This window comes from Dama dama, chromosome 4 (genome assembly GCF_033118175.1).
Source record: "Dama dama isolate Ldn47 chromosome 4, ASM3311817v1, whole genome shotgun sequence".
Classification (NCBI taxonomy): domain Eukaryota; kingdom Metazoa; phylum Chordata; class Mammalia; order Artiodactyla; family Cervidae; genus Dama; species Dama dama.
In genome coordinates, this window is record NC_083684.1 from 19,557,119 (window position 1) to 19,577,646 (window position 20,528).

Here is a 20,528-nt window from a genome sequence, read left to right on the forward strand (position 1 = left end):
CACGACTGAAGTGACTTAGCAGTAGCATTCAGTTAGCATGATGTTCTCAAGGTGCACGGTGCTGATGAAGCCTGTGTCATTCTTTTGTATGACTGAGTGAAATTCCATTGTACAGATGGGCTCCATTTTGCTTATCCATTAATTTGGTGGACATTTTGATTGTTTTGGTTATTCACCTATTATGAATAATGCTGCAACAAGCGTTACATATTTTTGGTGTGGAGTTGTTTTCACTTCTCCTGGGTATATATCCAGGAGTGGAATTGCTGGGTCAGAGGGTAACTCTGTGTTTAATCTTTTGAGGAGCTTCTGGAACAGCAATGTATGAGGTTTCTAATTTTCCCCAATTCTCACCAACCCTTCCGGTTCTCTATCTTTTTGACTATAACCATTATAAAGAGAAGGAAGTGGTATCTTGTGGCACTTCCCTGACAGGTAGTGAAAGAAGACATCTTTTTCATGTGCTTCTTGCCCATTTGTATATTTTCTTTGTCTTTTTATTATTTGAATTTAGGGGTTCTTTATATATTCTAGATCAGGTATATGATTTCCAAATATTTCCTCTCATGCCTTGCCTTTCACGTTCTTGATAATGTCCTTTGTATCACAAAATTATTAATTTTGATCACCTGTTTTTTAATTTGCTTGCTGTGCTTTTGGTGTCATATCTAACAAATCGTTGTCTAATCCAAGGTCACAAAGATTCACACCTTTACTTTCTTCTAAGACTTACAGTTTTAACTCTTCCATTTAGGTCTTTGAGTCTTTTAGAGTTAATTTTGTATATGCTATTTTGTAGGGGTCCGACTTCATCCTTTTCCATGTGGGTGTCTGGTTGGAAGCACCATTTGTTGAAAAGGCTGTCCTTTCCTCATTTAATGATCTTGGCATCCTTGTTGAAAACCAACTGAACATACACATGAGGGTCTAGTGTCAGATTTTAATCTTTAGACTCAGGATGAAATGAATGCCTGAGGCTTCCCTGGTGGCTCAGTAGTAAAGAATTCCCCCATCAAAGCAGGAGACATGGGTTTGCTCCCTCATCTTGGAAGATTCCACATGCTGCAGAGCAACTAAGCCCATGCACCACAACTCCTGAAGCCTGCGTGCCTAGAGCCGGTGCTCTGTAACAGGAGAAGCCTCTGCAGTGAGAAGCTTGTATACCGCGACTAGAGAGTAGCCCTCTACTTGCCACAACTAGAGAAAAGCCCTCGCAGCAACGAAGACCCAGCACAGCCAAAAGTAAATAAATGCACTTAAAAATGAATGCCTGCATCATATTGAGATCACGAAGGTTCAGGGAAGGACCTTCCCATATGTGGCCTGGCACCCAGCAGGCACGCAGAGCATCGATGATGGTGTGGACACAGGAGCTGGGCGTTCACCCCTGGAAGAGGCCCAGGCTGGGAGGAGGGGGCAGCACAGCCATTGCTGAGCATTGAGGTAGCACTTCCCTCCTCCCGGCCTGTCTTGTTGCCATGCCAACACGACCTGGCCTGCATACACCCAACCTGGCCAGCGGGGATGGAAAGAATTACTCTGACTTTTCACAAAGATGGACGATGATCTCAGGTGAGGGGTAGGGAGCTGGAACAGAACGTCCTTGGTAACAAAGCAACAAAAGCTCAGAGAAAACATGGCCCCCGCAGTGGTTTCCAGGGAGGCCGCTTCGCCCAGGTTTCCCTGCTGGGCCCCTGTTGCCCGCACAGACTCTCCTACCCCTGCAGGGCTGGCTCATCCTCCAGCTCCTTGATTCCCCTGAGAAGTTGCCTGGGCACCAGGCAGCCAGCCCACAGGTGTTGTCTGCAGTCAGCTCCAGCTCAGGGCCACACTCAGATCGCTCTGCCTTGGGCTGTGGGCTGAAGCTGAGACCACCACCTCACGGCCCCTTCTTCCAGTCTGTTCTGTGCCCCCGGGTCCGTGGAGCACCGAGAGCTTGGGTGCATGCTGGGGCTCATCATTTCATGAGGACACATCATACCTCCGGGTGCTTCTCTTACTCCACACTTGGTGCCGAATTCTACTACCTGAGCAAAACCCTAGCATCATCTTTAGATTGTGTCCTCCTGGGAGGTACTCTTCCAACTCAGCTGCTGCTCATTGGGGCAACTGAGACTTGTCCCCTACACTGCTGTTCCCGTCAAGGTCAGTGCTGTCCCCTCAAAGCTGGGCACTGCCCACCTCTCGGTCTCCCCCTCCCTCATCCCCCTCCTGAGGTCCCCCAAACCACTGTTGGTGACCATACCACTCAAACCCTCTTGGGGATCAGAAATGGCTCAGTGGGCGGGTGCTTCAGGAAAGTCTGATTTGGTTTGAAGTGGGGCTGGTGAAGAAGAGCCCAGGTCCTTCCTGTGGGCAGCCCTCCCTGACCAGAGCCCCTAGCACCTGAGATGGAGTGCCAGTCCTGGCTGCTCATACCTCTCTCCCCCACAGCCCCCGAGTCAGCAGCATCATTCTGTGACTGTAGGTCCCCGTGGGGCGGGGACTGCCGTCCTGATCAAGGCTGAGACTGGGCCCAGGTCCCCTGCTGCTCTGATCCCCTTCCCCTTCCCTCTGCCACGAAGGACTTCTCCAGTCTCACCCTTGCCCGCTCCGGGTGTCGGCTCCTTCCTCCTCCAGGATAAGACGCGAGGCCATCTGCTGCCTCCCCAGCCTAACCCCGTCCGAGGGAGCTGGTCCTGTCGGCTATCCATGCAGTCATCCTGCTCTTCTGCAGGTGCCCTGCCCCTGCCCTGCCTGTCGGGAGTTGTCTCCGGAGCTCACAGCCTGGTCCTCGGGCCGCCCTGGACCACTCGGGCTGGAGCTGACAGAAGGATGCTGTGCTTTCCAGTGTGACACTGGGCTGGGCATTTAGGCTGTCTGGTCACACCCTGTGGACACTTGCAGAAGGAGGGACCAGCTATCCCTGCCTAGGGGCAGGGTGCTGGCCTCTGCGAGGCCTGTCCTGGTCATGTGAGGGGTGTGGGTGTCTGCCCCACTGTTCTTGGAGCTCCTGGGTGACAGGCTGGTGCCTCAGGGGGGCGGAAGAGAGGCCAAGGAAGGAGGGGTGAGTCAGCAATGTGGAACCGTGATCTGGGGCGCAGGGAGCAGGAGAACATCTTCTCCACGTGGTTCCTGCATCCAGCAAGGCTTCTGGGAATGAAAACAGCAGTTGAGCCGGTTTCTCCGACATTTCATCAGAGCTGCATTCCATCAGAACTTCTAAATATTTATCTTAACATTCTTCCTATAATTAAAAATTATTTGCCATATTCCAGGGGCTGTTTCGTGTCTCCCATTGTGCAAGAGCTCTCTTGTCGTCACAGATGCGAGCCTGGCAGGCTCTGCCTGTGGTCACAGACAGCGGTGTAACCAGGAGGGAGCCTGGGCCAGGCACCAGCTAGTCCTGTCTCTTAACACTTGCTAACCCTCCTCTGAAGCAAAGACAGGGAACATCAGGTTGGAGATTTGGGTGGTAAGACAATCTAGCAAGGGTTTAAAAATTTAAAAAATGAATGCATTTTTAAGACATGGAACTGACCTGCCAGCCTCTGGTTCCTGGCCACTGTGCCATCCTCACCAGTGGCCAGAGGATGCCTGAAGCCCCAGGCAGCCAGCCAGCGGGGCAGTGTGCAACATAGGAAATAATGCAAAGGCTTTCTCTGATTCAGTTTAAAAGTTCAACATTGAAGGTACAGTGATTTATTTTTGCAGTGATAACACAAATTCAAATTCTGGCAGAGCACACATCGTTCTGAAAACAAGGCTTTGGCCAAATTGAGACATCTATGGCGCAGAAATATGCTTGGAATCAATGATGCTGCCCAGCAAGTGATAACTGCTTCAGGAAATCCTCTGCATCGTGAGAGGAGCTCAGGCTGTCACAATGCATGAGTGAGAAGTGGAGGGGCTGGACCACAAAGCCCTGGGATGCAGCTGATGCTGAATTAAAATGAAAGCGGATGCAGCAGGGTGTCATCTCTCTCCCTGGGGTTAATTGCCATCCTTATCTGCCAGGCGCAGGAGTGGATCCTTTGTAAATAAAGTGCGCACGGTGGCATTTAATTGTTGTGTAAGTGAGCCCTTTAAATTCGTTGTGCCATTTATTCAAAATCCACTGGGAACTTCCAAATTTTTCAGTGAAGGTTGTGCCAGAAAGCTTCAGTTAGGAAGCTTTTAGTGAAGCACAATGGCCACAGAACAAATTTGCTCACAGAAAGGTGCTGACGTGTTAAAGATGCTGACGAGAGGACCGGGAGAGTCTCATGCTTGGTCCTGCTGTGGGATCTTCAGGAACAGTGCTGTCACTTCACTGTGGAATGTTCCGGGCCGGTGGAAGAATCTTCTGATGAGGTCCACATTTTAAAGTTGGATATATTTATATTCTGTACCCAAATGGAATGCACTTGAGATAGCTAAGATTTTTGAAGCATTTAAATTTGGTGAAACATTGAAAAGCATCATAAATAGAGACAATTTGATGAATTTCGACTTGTGAAATACTTGTTGATGAGACTTCTCTGACTAGAGTCAAAACAGACCCTGACCACATATCCAGGCTGAAATAGACTCATCTTCCCACCTGGAAATATTAGAACTGAGGAAATCTTCCACTTGGCCAGATTTGTGCTGAGTATCCAGGTCTGTCAGCACCTGTAGGAAGATAATTTTCTCAATAAAATATTATACTTTATAGACAGCCAGTCAAGAGTGTCAACAATCTTGAATTTACAAATCACAAAGTTTAACACTGAGGGAGATTGGGGATAATTTATGAAAAAATAAAACTAGTAAATAATTTTAAGAGATACTCTTTTAAAAAAATCAGTGACATTGTATTAAAGTCCAGATAAACTTTAAAAAGAAATCAAAGTTTGTGAGTATGGAGCAAGAGTAATTACTCTGCTTGTTTTTTCAAATGTCCAAATAATCAGTGCAAAGAATATTTTTAAAAGTTTTCCTTTAATATATATGGATATAGACTTGGAATAATTTATTTTGGATAATAGATTTTAAATAGAACTATTTCATAGGCCTGCCAGTAAAGAAAATAGAAATGTCAGACAATAAATAGATATTTCAAAAACGTATATATTTAAGAAATTATTTTCCACACCTTCTTCTCCTCTCACCAGTGTCTTCATCGGCTCGATAGGTTGTACTGTCATCCTCATGGTATTTCATAGGTTCCTGTTTGTGGCGTAACTAATTTGTTTCACTTGCTCCTTAAGGATACACATGATACCTTGTGATCCAACCACACAAGAAATACCTGGTGCCTCCTCTATGGCAAATACTATAATTTTATAAACCAAGCATGTAGCAAGGGTGTAGCAGTGTAAGATTCTAGAGTTGGATGGATGATGGATGAATGGATAGATGGGTGGATGGGTGGGGGATGGGTTAAACTTAGCTGTTAATAAGGGCATCGCTGATACTTTGGAGGTGAGTGGCCTTCCTTTCTGAGTCTGAACCTTGTTCTCCTGGCTCATTACAACACAGTCTCCTTATTGGCTATATCATTTTACACTATTTCATTGCCCTCTGAGCCCTTGGTCATCAGGGGAAGTAACAAGAAAATAGGACTGGGTCAGGATAAACCTTCCAAGCTGTTGCCTTCTGTTTCCAGATGGTGGTCTGTGGAATTCTTTCTGTCTGAACTGAGCATTTGTCCATTGAAAGCTGAGATGGGCCAGGGGCCCTTTCAACAAGGCAGGATCTTGTTCTACAGCAAGTGTAGCTTCCAGTTTAGCTCAGGGCAAGTGGCAGGCAAATGGGACCCTCTGTATCTATAGTCTTGTCGAAGGGTAGAACCACCATGGACCAGAATCGTGCATCACAGGACATCTTTTATGCAATCCGGACCATGTCCAGCCCCTGAAGTCTCGCTCACCTTGAATGCCTCCCCCAAGAGGCAGCCCATCACCTGTCAACGTAACACACACACCCCTGCTAGTCTGTGCTCCCCCAGCCCTTGGCTTCCACTGCCCCCGGTGACTGTAACTTGTCTAGATCATCCTGGTCCCAAAGGGGCCTCCAACATGATGTCCCTGATGCTTGTTGAAGGTCATGGGCTGAGGATGTTGCTGCTGAGGTCTGCTTCCCCATCCTGTCACCGTCTCAGTGAGGTACTCAGGAGTCCAGCGTTCAGAAGCATTCAAGGTTCAGGACCTAGAGGTTTCTGACCACATTACACCTCAGCTGCTTGGTCCATGGTACCACAAGTACCCACATACCCATCACTTGATTCCACCATTTACATCGGACTGCAGTCTCTTTATCAGCTGTCTGTCCAGCTCTCCACCCCTCTCTCCATCTGTGGATCCACCTTACTTTTGTGTGCATTTCACACAGCCACTGCAGACACCAGTATACTTGGCCCCTAAGCAGTTGAGCGCATGTTCTGCCAACATTCAATATTTATGTTTTTAAGTAAACTTTCCATGCAGTGAAATGCACAAATGTCAGGTGTACCTTTTACTGAGTTTTACCACAAGCAGACTCCTGTAAGCCCCTCCCCATCAGCACGGGGAATTTCCCATCCCCTGCAGGATGTGCCCCCTTCTCAGTCAGTCCTTGCCCACACCCTACTGAGGTGGCCACTGTCCTGATTTTTGTCATCACTGATTAGTTTTGCCTGTTCCAGAGCTTCATATAAACCAGAGGTGCCATTTTAACCACCAGTCTGTACTGCCATGTGGGTGAGGGGTTTTCAAGGGCTAGCTCTGGGGGATGGACAGATCGCCCAGGGTTCCCCAGAAAAGTGGAACCAAGAGGATATCTGTCATCTATTGATGTCTATCAGTTATATAGTCTGTCTGTCTATCTATCTATCTGTTCTATCTGCAGAGAGAGCAACAGATTCATTTTATCATAAGGACCATGGGGTTCACAGGTCGAAATCTGTAGGGGAGGTCAACAGGCTGGAAGTCCTGGAAGGGTGGCTGTTATGGTGTAGAACAGGGTGTTTGTTCTGTCCAGTTGCAAGGCAGAATTTTTTCTTTTCTGGGAAACCTCAGTTTTTGCTCACAAGAACTCCAGCTGGGTGAATGGGGCCAACCTGCCTTACGAAGAGTAACCTCCCTTACTTGGAGCTGACTGGTTGCAGGTAGTCACCACATCTACCCCCTTCATGCAGCGTCAATGCTGGCATTTGACCAGGGAACACACATCACGGCCCTCGCACAGCGGAATGTCTCTGAGTTGAGAGCACCTGCTCAGGACCTGGTAGAGAATCAGGAAGGTGGCTTCCAGCAAGAGAGCAGCCCAGAGATCCAGCTGGAAGGGCGGAGCCAGGACCCTGGTTGCTCACTGGCTAGTGAAAGGAGCCTTGCTGGGCAGGGACCAAACTTGGGGTGGGGGTGGCGCCAGGGCCTCCATTCCCCGCTTCTGCCTGCTAAGCACAGCTGCATATAACCAAATGAGTGCCGCCCTCCTCCACTTCGGCTCCTCCCAACAGATGATCTATGTTTTAATGAGAATAATATTTGCTTCAAGGAAGGATGATTCCAGCCATGTTTTATATCAGCCAGATGTGTTCAAATGTTCACCCCCTCCCTCCACCAGGAATCTGGCAAAACCTGTACTGCAGTGGGGCCCCCACCTCTCCCCACCACCCGCCTTCATCCTCAGGCCCAAGGGTGTATCCAGGGGAAGGGAGCCACGTGGAGCTGATTCATCAGCACGGTGCTCATCAAAACACCGTTTTGTAAGAGCTAATTGGCGCACAGGGAGCCTCTCAAATCCTTTTCATAAGCCTTTCACTGACCCTGTTGTTTGAGCCAGGCCTTAACAGAACCTCAGGTTCAAAAGACTGATGTTTGGTCCGAAACTCAGACACCCTGGTGTTGAAGCAGGCACCAGGCTTGGGCAAATGCTTTTTGCCAGTTTTAGGCTGAGCAGAGCCAGGCAGTTGGGAAAGACTGGACTCCAGCAAAGTGGTTAATGGTTTTTTTTTTTCCCTCCTACTTTTCAGGCCAACAATAAGCTCTGAGCCGGGAACCTGGGACCTGTGCCGTGACAGGTAGGACTCTGTGTCACCTGCCCTTCTGCTGGTCTGCGACAGCCCAGGAGGGGTGGGTGTGTTACCTTGCCCAGCGTCCTTTTCAATAGAATATTCTTTCAGCAAAGAATGGAGTGCAGAGAAGTTACTCTGTGTGTTTCCTTTCTCCAGAACTTAGTTGTTCATTCATTCATCCTCTTATTTGGGAACTTAGCGAATATGCGCTGTGTGACGAGCTCTGTAGCAAGGACCAGCATCAGTGATGAGACAGAGATGTCGTGTCCTTCATGGGGAGATAGTTACCTATCAGGCACGCAGCTGAGCGGGGGTGTGATTGCAACTTGTGATGGAGGGAAAGACCCGTGAATACAAGACCGGAGCCTCTTCTGGTGGGTGGTGGGGATGAGGGTCTGAAGCTTGGAAAGAAAGGATGTGGGAAGGGTGTAGGGAGAGCATTTGGGACGGGGAACAGAGTGTGCAGGAGCCCTGAGGACTGGGAGGAGAGGGAAGAGGAGGCCAGACCCCCACAGCTCAGAGGCTGAGGAGGGGAGCTGCCTTTTATCCCAAGAGTAATGAAGAGATGCCAACACGTCTGCAGCAAGAGATGGCTTTTGTCCAATGTATGTTGCCATTTAAGCCGAGCTTATTGGGATATAACTTACATCAGTGAAATCACCCTTTTCACTGCATCGTCCTGAGTAATAAACGCATCCAGTTGTGTCACTGCCACAGTCAACACACAGAAGGTCCTGTCACCCCGAGATTTCCCTTTGTAGTCAACCCATCCCGTCACCAGCCCCCAGCAGCCCCCACCTGGTTTCTATCCCTGGAGATCAGTTTTGCCTTTTCTGGAATGTCACTGAGATGGGATGATTCCATGTCCCCTTTAGGTCTGTCTTCTTTCACAGGCTGTGCATCCACAGCCACGTCATCTTGCCACTTGTCATCGTGTCCTCATGACGGCCGGGCGGTTTTCTGTGGTACAGATGTGCTTGTCCACCTGATGCAGACCTCTGGGCAATTCTGGTTCTCAGGCCACACTTAGTACTGCCAGGAGCCCTTGCGCTCGGGCTGGCATGTCTGTCCATCTCAGCCCTGCGCCCAACTGCTCTGGACAGATTTGTGGGGATTTCTGGTTGTACAGTGAGGAGGATGCCAGAACATGTTCCACAGTGGCTGCACCACGAGGCACTCCCACCTCAGCCCACACTGCCACCCACCACGAGGCACTCCCCACTTCAGCCACACCCCAGCCCACACTGCCACCCTGGGGACTCCGGGGTCTTGCTTCCTGAGCCAGTGGAAGTCCTCGATTTGAACAGGGCCTCCCTCTTGCTCAGGCCCCTCAGCTCTGCTGTCTCATATGGTCCTCCGCCTTCTCTCCACTTAGGTTTCATCTTCTGTCAGATTATAGCCACATTTCACTGGGCGCTACAGAATCTTTTTCAAAGTTTCCAGTCATATCTAAGAGAAAGTCTTAAGTAATTTTTTAAAATGTTTTTATTTTTTATTATATTGGGTCTTTGTTGCTGTACGCAGGCTTTTTCTAGCTATGGTGAGCAGGGCCTACTCTTTAATCGCTATTCGTGGGCTTCTCAACAAGGATGGCCTCTCTTGTTGCAGAGCACAGGCTCTAGGGTGCTTAGGCTTCAGTAGTTGCAGCTCGCAGGTTCTAGAGCACAGGCTCAGTAGTTGGGGTGCCTGGGCTTAGTTGCTCCGTGGCATGTGGGATCTTAGTTCTCAGACCAGGGATTGAACACATGTCCTCTGCATTGGCAGGTGGATTCTTAACCACTGGACCCCTAGGGAAGCCCTCTGAGTTAGGTATTATTATGACCCAGTACCTCTCCAGAAGTTGCTGGGCTCTCTTCTTAATAAAGAAAGAAAGCCTCCAGAAAGCAGGAGCATCTGGCTAGAATTTAATGAGAGTGTATTACTTTCATGGGGCCCTGAGGGTTTTTTTTTTTTTTTTAAAGAAACAAATGATACTGATTTCCCACTGATGGGAGTGACAGAAATTTCTTTTAGAATAGCTTTAGATATTTTTAGAAATGAAGTGATTTTAAAGACACATGTGAAGTGAATGACAGGTGGGTACTGTGGAGATTTGGCAAATGTTTGAGGAAGGTATGCCAACAGCTGGTGTTCAGGAACCACCCTGCCCAGGTGCCGGGCAGGCCTGGTTCACCCTGGCACCATCTCTCCCGGCCTTGGGCCCACCTGCCGCCTGCTGCAGGATCCCTCTGAGAATTCACTATGATGTTGATATGAAGTGCTAACCTGGGGACACCTAGAGGGGTGTGGAGCGAGCCAGGAGCTCAGTGATGAGCACCTGTTGCTCTGTCACCCCAGCTCCCCGAGCAGGACATCTGCCCTTGATTCTGCCGGGACGATGCACCAGAAGGTCAGGCTACAATTTCTGCTTCAGATACACACACTAATAATAGCAGCCACGTTCCCAACTCCTATTCCCGGCATGATATTGCCATCATCTCTAATCAGTACTGTCCTCAGTGTCAGCCTAGGAAAACGCTCAAGTCTGTGGTTAAATAAGGAAACTGCAGAAAGTTTAGAAACGGGTGTAAGACCCACAGCTGTCCTATTTTGGGGAGAAATGCCCTTTATTCTGAGACTGTGTCCTTTTTATTATTTGATGAACTGATAATGACCGTGGAGGGGAATGGATTTTAGGGGTTCTACTTAAAATGTGGAAATAAAAAACATTAGACCAAAAAAAAAAAAAAGTCAACTAAGTATCAGGCCTAGTCGAGAATCTATTACTTTTTAAAAAAATTGGACCAAGCTGTTAGTCTCCAAAAATTGAGTGATGATGACGATGTGAGTAAGGTTGTTTCAATTTAGAATCCCTGTGTACAGATAATCATCATAGTACAAAGTTGTAGGAATCAAAAGGAGCCACATTTAAATAAGTCTAATTTGAATGTCAGAATGTGCTATGTTGGGACCTTGTGGCCAGCTCTGCCTCACATGTTGTGTAGATTCTGTCAATAAAAGAAGGCTTTAGCTTCCAGGAAAAAAAAAAAAAAAAAAACACATTAGACCAGAAACATCTTCTGAAAATGTTACTGACTTTTGGTTTTCGACATCTGATTCTGGCCAGTGTGAAGTAACAGGCATGGGAATTACCCTCCTGCCATAAATGACCAGAAAGCTGGATGGAAAACACCCAGCACAGCTGTCACACATTGACATTAGGCAGTGAAAGGGAGAAACAGGGCTTATGACTGTACCAGCTCACTGCGGGGAGGGAATGTGTGAGAGAGGGGTGGTCTCATTGCGTGGAGGAGAGAGAGGGCAGACTAGCAAGACTTGGAGGGCAGAGGGCTGGGTGGAGGGAGCTCCAGAGAGGCTCCACCAGGGCACGGCTGACGCGTGCACGTGTGTGAGGGAAGGAAAGGAGGCTTGGGACATTGCTGCCCAGAGAGGCAGGCAGAACAGTCCTTGGAGCTCACACAGGGCTGAGGGTAGCTTGTGTTTATATCAGCCAGGATGGGAAGATCTTAGGATACATTGGGCATTAGTGGAATCCTCATGAGTATTTTCTGAATAATGGTGATAAATTAGTTTTAGCCTAAGTCTGTTCTGGACCCACTCTAACAACATTTTAAAAGAGGCCTCATAAGAGTCTAACTAATTCCAAATAACTCAGAAGTGCACACCAGAATAAAATTCAAGACTTTTTAAAGGAGCACCGCAAAAGCCAGAAAGTAACAGTGAACATTGACAATGTCTGGCGTTTGATCAAAATTAACCATGCATGCAGAAAAAGCAGAAAATTCACCCAAAATCTTGGGGGAAAGTCAATCAGTAAAAAGATACCCAGATGTGACATAGATGATGGAATTCACAGACAAGGATGTTGAAACAGCTACTAAAAATATGTTCCATACATTCAAGAGGGAAGAACAATAAATAATAAGAAGCAAAATGAAAGATACAAAAAAGTCACAGTGGAACTTTCAGTTGAAATTTCAATATCTGAAATGAAAAATATGCTGGATAGAATTCACAGCAGAGTCAACACTGTAGAATTAAAGATCAGCAAGTTTGAAGCCATAGAATGATTCAAATTTGAGCAGAGAGAAAAAAGACTTTTAAAAACAAAATAACAGAACCGTGGTGACCCGTGGGCTAATATCCAGTCATCTAGCATGTTTGTAATTGGAGTTCTAGAAACAAGAGAGAGGCAGGGATAAAACCTGTTTTGAAGAAATAACAGCCAAAAGCTTTCTGAATTCAATGGAAACTAGGCACTCACAGATCCAAGGAGCCAAACAAACCCTGTGTGGAGTAAACACTGAGAAAGCCACATCAAGACACATTATAAACAAATTGCTGAAAACCAGTAATAAAAAGAAATCTTAGAAGCAGCCAGATAAAAATGACACATTGTGGACAGAGGAGCAGAACCATATGAGGGACAGCAGACCCCTTGCCAGAAACCATGCAAGCCAGAAAACAATGGAGAAGCATCTTTTAAGTGCTAAATGCTGGTGGAGGCGGGGGCCATCAAAGTGATTTTATTAGCCAATGAAAATATGGTTCAAAATTGGAAATAAAATGAAGACTATGTCAGACAAACAAAAACCAATAGAATTCACTGTCAGCAAGTCTGATTTACAGCAAGTGTTAAAGGAGGTTCTTCTAGCAGAAAAAAAAAAATTCCAAATGGGAATTTAGATCTACACAAAGCAGTGGAGTGGACCAGTAATAGTAATTTAGTAATTTAATTGTCATTGTTTAGTTGCTAAGTTGTGTCTCTTTTGCAACCCTATGGACTATAGCCTGCCAGGTTCCTCTGTCCATGGGATTTCCCAGATAAGAAAACTGGAGTGGGTTGCCATGTTCTTCTCCAGGGGATCTTCCCAACTCAGGGATTGAACCCACATCTCCTGCATTGGCAGGTGGATTCTTACCACTGAACCACCTGGGAAGCCCAGTATTTAAATAGATAAACATAAAATGTATTTTTCTTATTTTTACATTTCTTGCAATGATATTTCACCATTTAAATAAAGAATAATAGCAGTGTATTTTGGGGTTTATAGTTTGCAAGGAAGTAAAATCTCTGACAATAATAGCACAAAGAATGCGAGGGAGACATAGAAGTATATTTTTCAGTGATTCTTACAACCATCTGTGATATGGAATAATAGTATATGAAGGGAGGTTGTGATAAGTTAAAGAAGTATATTATAAACTCTAGAACATCCAGTAAAAATAAAAAATTACTGTATAACTAATAAGCCGATAGTGGGGATAAAGGAGAATCATTAAAATAAAACCCTCAATCAATCTCAAAGAAGGCTTGACAATAAGAAAGAGATGGGACAAGCAGAAACCCAAAACACAAAGATAGATTTAAACCCAACTGTTTCATAATTACATTAAACATAAATAGGCTAGCATTTAAAAAGAAGACAGAGATTGCAAGGTGGGATACAGAAGCAGGACCCAAATAAATGCTGCCTGCAGAGAAGTGCAGCAAAGGAAGTACAGAGGAAGCCGCAAATAGGCTAAAAGTAAGAGGAGGGGAAGAGATGTGCCTTGCTAACACGAACCAGTAGAAAGCTGCAGTGGCCATACTGGCATCAGACAAGGTAGATTTCATATCAAAGAGTATTTCCAGGTACATAGAAGTCCGTCACCAAGATAAAGGCATCAGTTGATCAAGACACAAATGTTGAATGTGTATACTAACAGCTTCAAGACATATGATGTGAAAACTGATAGAGCTGCAAGGAGAAACAGAGAAATCACAATTATCACCAGTAATTTCAGTACCCTGGGCTCAGTCAGGGTTCAGCCAGAGGAGCAGAACCTGCAGAAGGTGTGTTTGTATCAAGCAGATGAGAAATCCATCATGCAGTTGTGGTGGCTGCAAAGCAAGTGTAACTTGATGTGTGTGCAGACACAGCCAATGCTGTTGTTCACAGGAGGAATTTATTCTTTCCCTGGGGAGGCCTCAGCCCAGCTATTAAGGTCCTCTGACCAATTAAGTCAGGCCCACCCAGAATCATCTCCTCTACTTAAAGTTCAACTGATTAGGGTCTGTAATCACATCTGCAAAATCTCTTCGGAGCAGCACCCAGATGAGCGTCTGACTGAGAGACTGGAGACTGTACCCCAGCAAAGCAGACATGGCTGGATGCATCACAGCCCCCTCCCCCAACAACTGAGTGTCTGACTGAGAGACTGGAGTCTGTACCCCAGCACAGCAAACACATCCGGAAGCATCACAGCCCCCTGCCCCAACAAGTAGAAAATCAGTGACAACGCAGAGCACTTGGAAAACATCATCATTAACTTTACCTGATTGGCATTTACAGAACATTCCACTCAACAACAGTAGAACACACATGGAAAATTCATCCAGATGGACTAGATTCTGGACAATAAAATAGACCTCAATAAATTTAAGAAGATTAAAACCATACAGAGTATGTTTCCTGATCACGAGGGGACCAGGCAGCTGGGAAGTGGTGGAGTTGGGAGTGGAACAGAGCCTGTCTTCCTTTGAGAGATGCACCCCCTTCCTGCTACTCACGCTGCCTCCCTGATGCCGAGGGTGAGCAGGTCTGTGCTTGGTGGCCTGGGAATGTCTGGCACCCGGAACTAGATGCATCTTGTCAGCTGCTCACAGTTGCTGGTGATCCTTTGTTTTGAGGACCAGGCTGCACTAGTGCTTGTGTCATCACGAAGGGCCACCTGTGCTCCACCCCGGGTGCGTTTGTCTTTGGGTGAACTGACACAGCTGGTATTTCTCTCTGAGGACCCAGAGATGCAGTCGAGAGAACATGATGAGTGGACCCGGGCCATCAAGGAAGCCGGCTGGGGAGCTGGTGTCCTGTCATTCAAGGTGCAGAAGCACTGAAGAAGGAGGTTTGTTCTGGCATGCCAAGGGGCAAGCCCAGGCCTGTGCTGTACCCTCCCAACACTGCCAGAACCCTCTCCAACAGAACCTGGGGCAGTGGAGGCAGTGTGCCCTGAGTCAGTGCAGGGGGTCCACATGTCACTCCCTCACCCACACACCAGGAGAGCACGTCCTGCTCCAGAATGTCTTGAACTTGGGACTTAAGACAATAGCTGAGGGAAATATTAAGGTGGGAACATGTTGTACTGCTATCACTGCCTCTCTGACCCCTGGTGGGCTTCTGAGCTGCCTGCTGGAGGTCATTCCGTGACCTTCCAGCCCAAAGGCCATCTGAGCATCTATCAAAACTCTCAAATGACCAGCACATCGTCTTGCTTACTCATCTGCTTTTGTAGTAAGTTTGGGTAGAAAGTGGTTTTGGAAAAAAAGAGTCAGATCCAAACAGATGTTACATGAGATATGTTATGTGAACCATGGATGATGAAATGATGGGTTCTCAGGCATGGCCCTAAAAGCTCTGGCAGAATGGGGAGTGGCTCGTTCCCATGTGGCATGTGGCAAAGAAGGTCTAATTTTGGAACTGGGTGAGATTTTCTGAGGCCATAGGAATGGCAAAGCAAAGGAGAGGCCTTCCCTGTACTTATCTGGTGATTGACAGGTGATAATGTTTTATTGGAGCAGAAACATTTCCGGACTAATTTATTCCTTCACTCATCTGAGTTAAAAGGAGAGGGGGTGCTGGGGAGAAAAGGAGAAAGTGGGAGTGGATTAAGAGGGGGCTAAGTTAAACGCATTTGCCAAACCACACATACCGTGTGCCCAGCTTTCATAACTAAACGAAACGTTGCATTAATCACAACAAATTAAAACACTATTTATTGAGGGATGGAGGGGTCCAACTTTTTGTAACTTGTGGAATTTCCTCTTCCCCTATTTTCCTCTCCCTTCTCCCCAGCCTCATTCTCCATTGGCAAATGAACTTGTTTTTCTTGCCACGTGAGTCCATGGAAATCAGAATACTAGCTTGACAGGAAGCGCCATGTTCTACAGTTACCCTGGGAGCGGGGAGGTCAGTTCTTCATCCTGGCACTGTGTGCCCCAGGCAGCCCGGGCATATACCCTCATACCCCGCTTCTACTCCTCCCGCCAAGGCCAGTCACCATCAGGACGCAGTCAGGCTTCTTTATTGCAGCGAAGTGAAACTTGCTCACCGAATTCTTTCCACAGTTGAACCGCTGCCTGGCTCACTTCTTACTGAGGGTGGGTTGACTCTCGTGATCCACAGCTTCTGGAAGCTCCTCAGTCTGTAATGTAGGCCACAAGGGGATGTGACACTTTTTTGCCTCTCCTAGGAGTTTTGTGACTTTTCAATCCTGTTCCACTGACCGAACCGCCAAGACTGCCCCGTTGCCCCCTCCCTCTGTCCCAAGATGCAGAATTGGAGCTGGGAGGGAAACACTATCCCCAGATGTGGGGGAGTGACAGCTGTGAGAAGGGAGAGGGAAGGTTTGGGGGGCCTCTGCATAAAAAGGCTCTGGGTGAGCTATGAGAATTGGGGAGGAAGAGGGTGCAGCAGGTTATGAACTGGGCTCTGAAGGCAGGGGTGAGAGGAGCTGTGCCATCTGAGAGGCACCTGCTCAGATGATGAGCCAGGCCCTTCCTAAGATGCTGATGCCTGCTTCTTACCCTCAAGGGGACTCCTCAGTTTGCCACCAAACGGTAGTGTGAGATGAACTTCTGTCACCATGCTGCGTGTCTTCAGTATACCCTGGAGTCTGTTTTTAAAGGAAGTGTCTAGATTTGCTATGTTGGTAAGCTAAAAAGAAAAGTTTGGAAAGACAAATATTCATTGGCTAACTAATATTTTGGGTAGACTTAGCTTTCCCCATGTCAGGTTTGCTTGAAGAGGAGATGGACCACATCAGGGGAAAAGGAGGAGGAAGATGCATTCATTCATTAAAAGTAATTTTTGGGTTAGAATTGCAGGCTTGCCTTGGCCAAACAGATGGTGCTGACCGCTGTCACCGGAGCATGCCATTTCTCTGTCACTGTCAGGTGTCAGGTTCCCACAGACCCATTGGATCAGACCACTTACTGGCCATCAGGATTTTGCCTTTAAACTCCAACCCGTCTCTCCCCATCTTCCCAATATGGACGCTATATCATCATTCAAGTTAGGTTGATAACCTGTGTTTGTAATTTTTTTTATAGCAGTGATTCTCACAGGTTGGGTGCATGGCCCCAGGCCAAGAGCATCAGCATCCCTGGGAACTTGTTAGAAATGCAGAGTCTCAGGCCCCATCCCAGATTTGCTGGATCAGAAACTCTAGGATGAGGGAGGGGTCAGCCCATCTGCTTTTAATGAGCCCTCCATGTGATTCTGACATGGTTTGAGAACCTCTGGCCTTTGGAACTGTGTGTGCACTTTAAATGGGTGAATCTTATGCAAGTGAATTATATCTCAATAAAGATTACAAATAGACCATGTGAAACAAAGATTATAACACTGTTTTGTGGGGTTTATAGCATGTCAAGGTAAATGTATGACAACAAAGCACAAAGGATGGAAAGAGGAAATGAGAGCATATATAGTGTTGTAAAGTTATTTCACTGTATGTTAAGTGCTTTAATAGTATCTGAAGACAGATTTTAATATGTTAAAGTTAGATATTTTAAGCCTTGTTTTAAGCAACCACTAAAAGCTAAAAGGAGAGATATAATCAATAAGACTACAGCAGAGGTAAGATGGAATCATAAAAAATACTCAATCCAATAGAAGGAAGAAAATAGTGACAACATTTTAAAAAGAACAGATAACACAAATTGAAAAATTAATAGTAAGACGATAGATTTAAATTCAACTTCCTAATGAAAAGAGAGATGATAAGATTGTATAAGAAAATATTTCCCAACTATGTGGACATGACTGAGCAACTGAACTGAACTAAACTGATGTGCTCTCTCAAGAAAAATTATTTAACATAAAAACATAGGTGGTTTGAAAGTAAACAGAGAAAACTATACCATGAAAACGCAAATCAAAAGAAAGCTGGGGCAAAGATGTTAACATCATATAAAGCGAACATCAGAACAAGGAAAATTGCCAGAGATGAACAGGGACATTTTATAGTAATAAAAGTGTTATTCTACAAGAAAACATAACACTATAAATGTGCCCACACCCACACATGAAACAAAAAGTAAAGCAGAAATGGAAAAATCCACAAACATAGTTGGCGACTTCAATATGCCTCTCTGTAAGTTACAGAACAAGTAGACTGAAAATCAGTAAGGATATATTAATAGAAGTCTTAATCACAATATCATCCAAGTTGATCTACTTGACATTTATTGGACAATCTTCCTGGTATCAGCAGAGTACACATTTTTTTACAAGTGTACATGGAACATTCACAGAGTATGCTGGGCCATGAAACAAATCTTAACAAATTTAAAAGAGGTTAAAGTTATGTGAAGTATATTGTCTGACCAGAATTAAACTAAAAATCACTAATATGTAACTCCAAACATTGGAAATTAAATGATAAACTTTCAAGTAAAATAATGTATGGGTCAAAAAATCAAAAGAGAAATTAGAAAATAATTGAACAGAAAAGAAAGTACAACGTATCACAGTTTATAGGATACTGGTAAGGCAGTGCTTAGAGGGAAATTTATAGCATTAGGCATACACGTTGGTAAAGAAGAAAGGTCTCGAAGCAATAATCTAAGCAATAAGCTACCCATTAGAGCCTCGAAAAAAGAAGAACACAATAAATTCAAAGTAAGCAGAAGAAAGGAAACTATAAAGATAAAAACGGAAACCAATGAACTTGGAAACAGAAAAATAATAGAGGAAAATCAACAGGATCAAAAGCTGGTTCTTTGAGCAAAGCAGCAATTGAAAAGCCTTAGCCAGACTGATGAAGGCAAAAAAGAGAGCAGTCACAATTACCAATATCCAAAATGAAAGAGGGACATCACTACAGATTCTACAGAAATAAACTGTAATAATAAGGATAATAAGAGAATATTAACCTTTATGACAGTGAATTTATGAAATCAATGAACAAATTTCTTGAATCACACTCACTATTGAAGTTCACTAAAAGAGAATTAGATAACACAAACAGCTCTGTATAAAGTTTCAATTCTTACTTAAACATTTTCCTACAAAAATAAACTCTAGGACTAGGTAGCTAGTAGCTGGTGAATTCTACCAAACATTTAAGATATAAACAATTCCACTTCTATTCAAACTCTTCGAGAAAATAGGAGATGAGGGAACACTTCCCAACTTAATTTATGATGCCAGAATAATGCTGATACCAAAACCAGACAAAGATATTGCAAGTAAAGAAGACTACACATCAATATCCCTCATAAATGTAGACTCAAAAATTCTTAAAATTTTAGCAGATCAAATCCAACAGTATATAAAAAGAGTGACACATCACCACCAATTCTGTTTACCCTAGGAATACAAGATTGATTCAGCATTTTAAAACAAATCAACGTAATTCACCATGTCAGTGGTCTAAAAGAGAAAAACCACATGATCACCTCAAATATATGGAAAAAGTATTTAGCATCCTTTTTTTTTTTTTTTTTTTAAAGAAAAACTGTGGTAATTCGGAGTAGAAAAGAACTTTAGCCTCTAATGTTGTTTAGTTGCTAAGTCATGTCCGACTCTCTGTGACCTCATGAACTATAGCCTGTCAGGCTCCTCTGTCCTCCGCTATCTCCTGTAGTTTGCTTAAATTCATGCCCATCGAGTCGGTGATGCTATCTAACCGTCTCATCCTCTGCCACCCTCCTTTCCCAGAATCAGGGTCTTTTCCAATGACTCAGCTCTTCAAATCAGGTGGCCAAAATATTGGAGCTTCAGCTTCAGCTTCTGTCCTCCCAAGGAATATTCTTGATTTCCTTTAGGATTGACTCATTTGATCTCCTTGCAGTCCAAGGGACTCTCAAGAGTCTTCTCCAGCATTATAGTTCGAAAGCATCAATTTTTTGGCGCTCAGCCTTCTTTATAGTCCAGCTCTCACATTGGTACATGACTACTGGAAAAACCATAGCTTTGACTATACAGACCTTTGTTGGCAAACTGATGTCTCTGCTTTTTAATATGATGTCTAGGTTTGTCATAGCTTTCCTTTCATGTAGCAAGCGCCTTTTAATTTCATGACTGCAGTCACCATCCACAGTGATTTTGGAGCCCAAGAAAATAAAATCTGTTACTGCTTTCACTTTTCACCCTTCTGTTTGCCATGAAGTGATGGGACTGGATGCCATGATCTTCATTTTTTTAATGTTGCCTTTCAAGTCAGCTTTTTTACACTCCTTTTTAACCTTCATCAGGAGACTCTTTAGTTCCTTTTCACTTTCTACCATTAGAGTGGTATCATCTGCATATATGAGTTTGTTGATATTTCTCCTGGCAGTCTTGATTCCAGCTTGTGATTGACCCGGTCCAGCATTTCACATGATGTGTCCTGCATATAAGTTAAATAAGCAGGGTGACAATATACAGCCTTGTCATATTCCTTTCCCAATTTTGAACCAGTCCATTGTTCCATGTCTGGTTCTGTTACTTCTTGACCCACATACAGGTTTCTCAGGAGACAAGTAAAGAACTCAGGAGACAGGTAC

General features: G+C 45.2%; 1 long non-coding RNA gene across 1 annotated transcript in view; it reads left to right on the forward strand.

The window, feature by feature from the left end:
* LOC133050129 (uncharacterized) overlaps window positions 1-20,528 on the forward strand; it is a 121,380-nt gene that overhangs the window by 36,669 nt on the left and 64,183 nt on the right. Inside the window, exon 2 of the long non-coding RNA XR_009691538.1 lies at window positions 7,955-8,002. This is a non-coding gene — a long non-coding RNA (uncharacterized LOC133050129). The remainder of the gene's footprint in view (window positions 1-7,954; window positions 8,003-20,528) is intronic.